A 10,000-nucleotide genomic window follows, 5' to 3' on the forward strand; every position below is an offset into this window, starting at 1 on the left:
ATAACGATAGCAATAATGATAACAATAACACCAATAATGATAACGACAATAATGATAATAAAACCGATAATGATAGCAATAATGATAATAATAACACCAATAATGATAACGACAATAATGATAATAATAACACCAATAATGATAACGACAATAATGATAATAATAACACCAATAATGATAACGATAATAATGATGATAAAACCGATAATGATAGCAATAATGATAAAAATAACACTCATAATGCTAACAACAATAATGATAATAAAACCGATAATGATAATAAAACCGACAATGATGGCAATAATGATGATAACAACACCAAAAATGATAACGATAATGACGATAACGAGTAGAAATAAGATTAATGATACCAGTGATCATGATTATACGCTAAATGATGGTCATTCTTATTAAAAAGTCATCAATCTCTCATTAGTTTTATGTCAGCTGGATGAATATTAATGAGTCTATTAATAAAGGTGATACATGGCGATAGATCCTGTTGCTGGTGATAGATAGTGATAGATGGTGATAGATAGTAGAGATAGTAATAGATAGTGATGGATAATAGTTGCTGGTAATAGATAGTGATAGATAGTGATAGATGGTGATAGATGGTGATAGATGGTGATAGATGGTGATAGATGGTGGATAGATGGTGATAGATGGTGATAGATGGTGATAGATGGTGATAGATGGTGATAGATGGTGGATAGATGGTGATAGATGGTGATAGATGGTGATAGATGGTGATAGAAGGTTATAGATAGTGATAGATGGTGATAGATAGTGATAGATAGTAACAGATAGTGATGGATAATAGTTGCTGGTAATAGATGGTGATAGATGGTGATAGATGGTGATAGATGGTGATAGATGGTGGATAGATGGTGATAGATGGTGATAGATGGTGATAGATGGTGATAGAAGGTTATAGATAGTGATAGATGGTGATAGATTGTGATAGAAGGTTATAGATAGTGATAGATGGTGATAGAAGGTTATAGATAGTGATAGATGGTGATAGATTGTGATAGAAGGTTATAGATAGTGATAGATGGTGATAGAAGGTTATAGATAGTGATAGATGGTGATAGATTGTGATAGAAGGTTATAGATAGTGATAGATGGTGATAGAAGGTTATAGATAGTGATAGATGGTGATAGATTGTGATAGAAGGTTATAGATAGTGATAGATGGTGATAGAAGGTTATAGATAGTGATAGATGGTGATAGAAGGTTATAGATAGTGATAGATGGTGATAGATGGTGGATAGATGGTGATAGATAGTGATAGATGGTGATAGATGGTGATAGATGGTGGATAGATGGTGATAGATGGTGGATAGATGGTGATAGATGGTGGATAGATGGTGATAGATGGTGGATAGATGGTGATAGATAGTGATAGATGGTGGATAGATGGTGATAGATAGTGATAGATGGTGAATAGATAGTGATAGATGGTGGATAGATGGTGATAGATAGTGATAGATGGTGGATAGATGGTGATAGATAGTGATAGATGGTGGATAGATGGTGATAGATGGTGATAGATGGTGGATAGATGGTGATAGATAGTGATAGATGGTGGATAGATGGTGATAGATAGTGATAGATGGTGAATAGATAGTGATAGATGGTGGATAGATGGTGATAGATAGTGATAGATGGTGGATAGATGGTGATAGATAGTGATAGATGGTGGATAGATGGTGATAGATGGTGATAGATAGTGATAGATGGTGGATAGATGGTGGATAGATGGTGATAGATAGTGATAGATGGTGGATAGATGGTGATAGATAGTGATAGATGGTGGATAGATGGTGATAGATAGTGATAGATGGTGGATAGATGGTGATAGATAGTGATAGATGGTGGATAGATGGTGATAGATAGTGATAGATGGTGGATAGATGGTGATAGATAGTGATAGATGGTGATAGATAGTGATAGATGGTGGATAGATGGTGGATAGATGGTGATAGATAGTGATAGATGGTGATAGATAGTGATAGATGGTGGATAGATGGTGGATAGATGGTGATAGATAGTGATAGATGGTGATAGATAGTGATAGATGGTGATAGATGGTGATAGATAGTGATAGATGGTGATAGATGGTGGATAGATGGTGATAGATAGTGATAGATGGTGATAGATGGTGGATAGATGGTGATAGATAGTGATAGATGGTGGATAGATGGTGATAGACGGTGATAGATGGTGGATAGATGGTGATAGATAGTGATAGATGGTGATAGATGGTGGATAGATGGTGGATAGATGGTGACAGAAGGTGATAGATAGTAGTAGATAGGGATAGATAATAGTAGATAGTAATAGTGATAGATGATGATAGATGGTGATAGATAGTAGTAGATAGTGATAGATGATAGTAGATAGTGACAGATAGTAGTAGATAGTGGCAAATAATAGTTGATAGTAATAGATAGTAATAGATTGTGATAGATAATAGTTGATAGTAATAGATAGTGATAGATGGTGATAGATGGTGATAGATACTAGTAGATAGTGACAGATAGTAGTAGATAGTGATAGATAATAGTAGATAGTAATAGTGATTGATGATGATAGATGGTGATAGTAATAGATAGTGATAGATGATAGTAGATGGTGATAGATAGTAGTAGATAGTGGCAAATAATAGTTGATAGTAATAGATAGTAATAGATGGTAATAGATAATAGTTGGTAGTAATAGATAGTGATAGATGATAATTGATGATGATACATAGTAATAAATAGTAATAGATAGTAGTAGATAGTAATAGATAGTGATAGATGATAATAGGTGGTGATATATAGTAAATGGTGATAGATAATATTTGATAGTAATAGATAGTGATAGATGGTGATAGATAGTAGTAGATAGTGATAGATAATAGCTGATAGTAATAGATAGTGATAGATGATAATAGGTGATGATAGATAGTGATAGATGGTGATAGATGGTGATAGATAGTAATAGATGGTGATAGATAATAGTAGATAGTGATAGATAATAGTTGATAGTAATAGGTAGCGATAAATGGTGATAGAAAGTAGTAGACAGTGATAGATAATAGTAGATAGTAATAGATAGTGATATATGAAAATATATGGTGATAGCAATAGATAGTGATAAATAATAGTAGATAGTAATAGTGATAGATGATAACAGATGGTGATAAATAGTAATAAATAGTGATAGACAATAGTTGACAGTAAAGAGTCAGGATAGATGATAGACAGTAATACGTAATAAAATATAATAATGACTAGTGATATCTGATAATAGATAGTAGTAGATAGTAATAAATTGTAATAGATTTTATTTGTTACTAGTGATATTGATAAATGATAATAAATAGTAATAGATAGTAATAGATGTAATAGATGATGATAGTTATTGTCACTAGTAATAGACAGTAATAGATAGTGATAGATGTAATAGATGATAGTTATTGTCACTAGTAATAGACAGTAATAGATAGTAAGCCTAATAGTGATAGATAATGATAGCAATTGTTGCTAGCAATAGAAGGTTTGCAAATATAAGACTCATTTAACAACAAAATTTGTTAAATTGAAAACACAACGCGAAGAAAACTCACAACGAAATGGGAATAGGAGGAATGAGCGATAATTATGGGGAGTGGGGGAAGGAGTGATAAATTTGGGAGGTGGAGGAAAAAGAGATAATTTTTTGAAGGTGGAGGAATGAGAGAGAAATTTGCAGAAATGGAGGAGCGAGCGATGAATACAGGAAGTGGAGGAATGTGAAATAAAATTGAAAAGTTGAGGAACGAAGGATGAATAAAGGAAGTGAAGGAACCAGCAATAAATACGGAAAAAATGGAGGAACGAGCAATAAATACAAGGAATGGAAGAACAACAGATAAATATGAAGAGAGAGGAACGAGTAAATAATCAAGAGAAGAAGCAAAACGAACGATAAAAATGAGGAATAAAGGAACGAGCGATAAATTAGAGAAAAGCCACAGTGTTGACAGCTAACCCCTCCTACCCCCCCCCCCCCCACGGAGCATTTGGACTCAACTGCCGCTATTCAAAAATAATTTTCTTCCTTAACCACGTAAAACTTGTTTGTTATATCCGTTCCCTTTCGAATAAACTGTATTTCTTATTTCCTCCTTCCCCCTCCGCCCTTTTATCTTGTATTATTATTATTACTATTATTATCTTCGCTTTCTTAACCAATTTTCTGTTGGTTCTTCCTGTTTTCTTTAATAAAAAAATCCACTTGAGGGGTAACTACTGTAAGTGTTGTTGATTTTCGTCACTTTTTTGTGTGTGGGTTTTAGTTCGAAGTATGTTCTTCCTGTCTTATTTATTTGCTTTTCTTTTCTTTTCTTCCTCTTTTAATTTTGAATTTTGACCTCTTTATTATGTGTCTTGGTTTGTTTATTGGTATTATGTTATTATTATTATTATTTTTTTAAAGATTTATTTTCTATGTCGTTATCGTCGCTATAAATGTTGCTTTTTTATTTTGGAATTATAGTTATTATTTTGGAATTTCTGTATTTACGTTTTTTATTTTTAGCGGCGCATTTTTTTCGGGGAAATAACTATTATTTTGTTTTTTTATATTTTCAATTTTCAGATTATTATTGCTTTGTTTACCTCTTCATTTCTCTTATTCCGATTTTTTTTGTGTTGTGTTTTTTTCATGATTTCATCTTTATTATCTCACTTTCTCCTATTCCCGTTCTTTACTCTTCTAACTCATACTCTTTTGTTTTCTCTTTCCCTATCCTTACATTTTTATCTCTCTATATCTCCTTCCTTTCCCTTTTCTTATCCTTCCTTCTCTTCCGTTTTTACTTTCTTCCGTCTTTCTCTTCCCCTTCAATTACGCAGTTTCTTCTCTTGCCTTTCTCTCTCCCATTCTTTACCCCCTCTTCCGCTTCATCTCCCCTTCCCCTTCTCTCACCCCTCCCCCTTAACCTTCCTTCCCCTTCCTCCTTCCTCACCCTTTTCCTTCCCTCCCCTCACCCCTCCCTTCCCTGCCTTATCCTTTCCCTTCCCGCCCCTTCCCTCTCCTCCACTCTTTTCCTTCCCCCTTCCTCCCCCTCCCCTCCCCCTCCTCCTTCACCTCCCCCTTCCTCACCCCTCCCTTCCCTCCTCTACCCTTCTCCCTTCTCCCCCTTCCCGCCCCTTCCCCTCCTCTACCCTTTTCCTTACCCCTCCCCCGCTTCTCCCTTCCCTCCCCTCCCCACTTTCACCTCCTTCCTCCTCCCTCCCTTCCCCTCCCCTTCCCCTTCCTCCTCCCTCCCCCTCCCTCCCCTCTTCCTCCCCCCTCCCCCCCTCCTCCCTTCTCCAGCTCCCTCGTCACATTAAACTTTTCTCTCAAGATTTTAAAAACTTTCTTTCGGATGTCAGCCATTTTCAGCTCCTCCTTATGCTCCTTCTTCATCTTCTCTGAGGGAGGGAGGGAGGGAGGGAGGGAGGGAGGGAGGGAGGGAAAGAAGGAGGGAGGAAGGGAGGGAGGGAAGGAGGAAGGGAGGGAGGAAGGGAGGGAGGGGGGGAGGGAGGGAGGGAGGGAGGGAGGGAAGGAGGGAAGGAGGGAGGGAGAGAAGGTGGGAGGGAGGGAAGGAGGGAGGGAGGGAGGGAGGGAGGGAAGGAAGGAGGGAGGGAGGGAGGGAGGAAGGGAGGGAGGGAGGGAGGGAAAGAAGGAGGGAGGGAGGGAGGGAAGGAGGGAGGGAGGGAGAGAGAAAGAGAAAGAGAGAGAGAGAGAGAGAAAGTAAACAGACACACACACACAAAAAAAGACGGAAAAATAACCATAAGCAACTATCACCTCCACCCACCCTCTCTCCTCTCTTCCCCTCTTCCCCTCCTCGTCTCTCCCACTTCTTCCTCCATTTAATCCCCCTTTTCTCCAAGTCTACAAAGACACAGTTATGCGGTTCCTTCCAAGACGATCACCACAATCTTTAGCGTAATATGATGGCCATCCGTCAGACGTCAAGATGTTAAAGAGAAATTATGTAATATTACTTTTGATATTAACTTTCTTATCCGGAAGTGACGGCTGTGAGAAAAGGAGATAATGTGATGTCTGTTTGTCTATCGATGTATCTGTTTGTGTGGGTGTGGGTGTGGGTGTGTATTTTTATGTTTGTTGTGTGTGTGTGTCTGGGGAGGGGAGGGGTGTACGTGTGTATGTGTGTGTGTGTTTATCTATGTGTGTGTGTGTCCATGTGTGTATTTGTGTGTTAGTGTGTGTTTGTGGGTGTACGTGTGTGTGTGTGTGTGTGTGTGTGTGTGTGTGGGTGTGTGTGTGTGTGTGTGGGTGTGTATGTGTGTGTGTGCGTATTTACTTGTATATGTATATCTATATATATTTTATCCATATCTGATTATCTATCTATCTATTTAGTATATCCACACACCTACACACACACACACACACACACACACACACACACACACACACACACACACACACACGCCTACCCCCCCCCCCACGCACACACACACACACACACACACACACACACACACACACACACACACACACACACACACACACACACACGCACCCCCACCCACCCACACACACACCCCCACCCCCACCCACCCACACACACACGTACCTGTCATCCTAAAAAAAAAAAACGTGTGTATGTACGTATGCGTAAGTAAGTGTGTGTGTCAGTTTTTTTGTTTTTCTTTTTTTACGCGTTTGTGTGCGTTTCCAGTACAAACAGACCGGGACGCACGCACACTCACTCACTCAGACAAGCGGTCACACGCGCGTGAGGGGAAAAAGAGGCGGTGCTGCCCTCTGGACCGGAAGACAGCGTCGGGAACAGCGCAAAACAGTGCCCTCCCCCCCCCCTCCTCTGACTTCACTTCCCTCCCTTTTCTTTCCTATTCTCTTCTTCCATTTTCCTACTTTTCTCTTTTCTCTCTTTTCTTTTTCTTATATTTTCTCTCCTTTTTCTTTCCTATTCTCTTCTTCCACTTTCTTACTTTCCTCTCTTTTCTCTCTTTTCTTTCCTATTCTCTTCTTCCACTTTCTTACTTTTTTCTCTTTTCTCTCTATTCTTTTTCTTACATTTTCTCTCCCTTTTCTCTCCTATTCTCTTCTTCCACTTTCCTACTTTTCTCTCTTTTCTCTCTTTTCTTTTTCTTACATTTTCTCTCCCTTTTCTCTCCTATTCTCTTCTTCCACTTTCTTACTTTTCTCTCTTTTCTCTCTTTTCTTTTTCTTACATTTTCTCTCCCTTTTCTTTCCTATTCTCTTCTTCCACTTTCTTACTTTTCTCTCTTTTTTTTTCCCTACATTTCTCTCCTACTTTCTACCTCCTCCACTTTCCTACATTTCTCTTTTCTCTCTATTCTTTTTCTTACATTTTATCTCCTTTTCTTTCCCATTCTCTTCTTCCACTTTCCTACTTTTCTCTCTTTTCTCTTTTCTTTTTCCTACATTTTCTCTCTTACTTTCTACCTCCTCCACTTTCCTACTTTTCTCTTTTCATCTTTCCTTTTTCTTACATTTTCCCTCCCTTTTCTCTCCTATTCTCTTCTTTCACTACTTTCCTACTTTTCTCTCTTTTCTCTTTTCTTTTTCTTACACTTCTCTCCCTTTTCTCTCCTATTCTCTTCTTCCACTTTCTTACTTTTCTCTCTTTTCTCTTTTTTCTTTTTCTTACATTTTCTCTCCTTTTTCTCTCCTATTCTCTTCCTCCACTTTCTTACTTTTTCCCTACATTTCTCTCCTACTTTCTACCTCCTCCACTTTCCTACTTTTTTCTTTTCATCTTTTCTTTTTCCTACACTTCTCTCCCTTTTCTCTCCTATTCTCTTCTTCCACTTTCCTACTTTTCTCTTTTCATCTTTTCTTTTTCCTACATTTTCTCTCTTACTTTCTACCTCCTCCACTTTCCTACTTTTCTCTTTTCTCTTTCCTACATTTTCTCTCTTACTTTCTACCTCCTCCCTTTCTTTCTTTTTCTCGTATTCTCTCTCTCTACCTTGTATCCTCCCTAACTTATTCTCTTTCTATCTCCCTCTCTTCTTCCCTTCTTCCTACCCTCTCTCTCTCTCTCTCTCTCCCACCCTTCCTTTCCCCTTCTTCCCTTCCTCCCTTTCCTTTCCTTACTGCTCTTTCTTCCTCTTCCTCTCTCTCTCTCTCTCTCTCTCTCTCTCTCTCTCTCTCTCTCTCTCTCTCTCTCTCTCTCTCTCTCTCTCTCTCTCTCTCTCTCTCCTTCACTCTCCTCCTACCTTCTCTCCTTCACTCTCCCTTTCCCTCCTCCCTCTTCCCTTCCTCCCTCTCCTCTCTCTCCTCTCTCCTCTCCCCTCCCATCCCTCCCTCCTCCTCCCTCCCATCTTCCCTACCTCCCTCCCCATCTCTCCCTCTCCCTCCTTCTCCCCCCTCCCTCCCTCCCCCTCCCTCCCTCCCTCCCTTCCCCCCCTCCCCCGTCCCCCCTCCCTCCCTCCCCATCTCTCCCTCCTCCCACCCTCCTCCCCACCCTCCCCATCTCTCCCACCCTCCCCAGCTCCCCCTTTCCTACCCTCCCTCTCCTCTCCCCCTCCCTCTCCTTTCCCCTCCCACCCACCCTCCCTCCTTCCTTCCTCCTCCCTCCCTCCTCCCCCTCGCCCCCCCAAGGATTGCATGACAGCGAGAAGTCTTCAGTTTTGCAATTGAGAAGTTCCCGGGTTTTGCAACGACAGGAAACTTTGCTCAGGTGTGTGTTTATGTGCGTCTTTTTTTGTGTCTGTCGGTGATTGTGTGTGACGTGAATAATGTATGTACACACATAGACACCGAGACGTACATACATGTACACGTATATATTTTGGGGATGATGATAGTGAACACATAGACCCCGAGACATACACACACGTACATATTATGAGGATGATGGTATTGCACACACAAACAGCGAGAAGTACACACACACATACATAAATATTATGAAGATGATGATAGTACACACAGACACCGAGAAGTACACACATGTACACATATATATTATGAGGATGATGATAGTGCACACACAGACATCGAGAAGCACACACACACATACATATCATAATACTAATTTTGATAATGTTGATAATAGCAATAGTGATAATGATATTAAAAGAAACATAAACAACAACAACAATAATAATAATGTCAACAATAAGGATGATAATGATATTAATGAAAAGAATAACGGTAATAATAATGATAATGGTAATGATAATGATGATAATGATAATGATTATAATAATGATAATAACGATAATGATAATTATAATGATTATAATAAATATGATAATGATAACAGTGATAATGATGATGATAGTAATGATAAGTACAAAAATAATTATAATGATCATATCGACAACAGTAAAGATAATGATAATCATGATCGTAATGATAACCATAATAATAATGATAATAACATTAATAATAATCATAAGAATATCGACACTAATAATAACAACAACAATAATAACAACAATAATGATATGAAAAACATGATGATAAGGATAAATATAAGAAAACTGATAAAGAATGATGATAAAGAATAAATATAACAAAACTGATAAAGAATACAGTAATTATGATAATTATAACGGTAACATCAAAAACATAGCGGTATGCAAATTACCTCCCAGGATGTTAAAGAAATGTTTTTTTTTTTTATTATCATCATTATTTTCTTATTCCGTTTGTGTGTATCGGGTGAATTATACTGCAAAGAAGAGGGAGAAAAATTGGATAAAGAGAGAGGGAAGGAATGAGTGAGGGAAGGAGGAGAGAGATAGGGAGAAGGGAGGGAAGGAAGGAAGGAAGGAAGGAAGGAGGGAAAGGGAGAAGGAGGGAGGGAATGGGTGAGGAAGGAAAGAAGAGAAGAGAAGAGAAGAAGAAGAGAAGAGAAGAGAAGAGAAGAGAAGAGAAGAGAAGAGAGAAGAGAAGAGAAGAGAAGAGAAGAGAAGAGAAGAGAAGAGAAGAGAAGAGAAGAGAAGA

This window comes from Penaeus vannamei, chromosome 40, assembly GCF_042767895.1.
Source record: "Penaeus vannamei isolate JL-2024 chromosome 40, ASM4276789v1, whole genome shotgun sequence".
Classification (NCBI taxonomy): domain Eukaryota; kingdom Metazoa; phylum Arthropoda; class Malacostraca; order Decapoda; family Penaeidae; genus Penaeus; species Penaeus vannamei.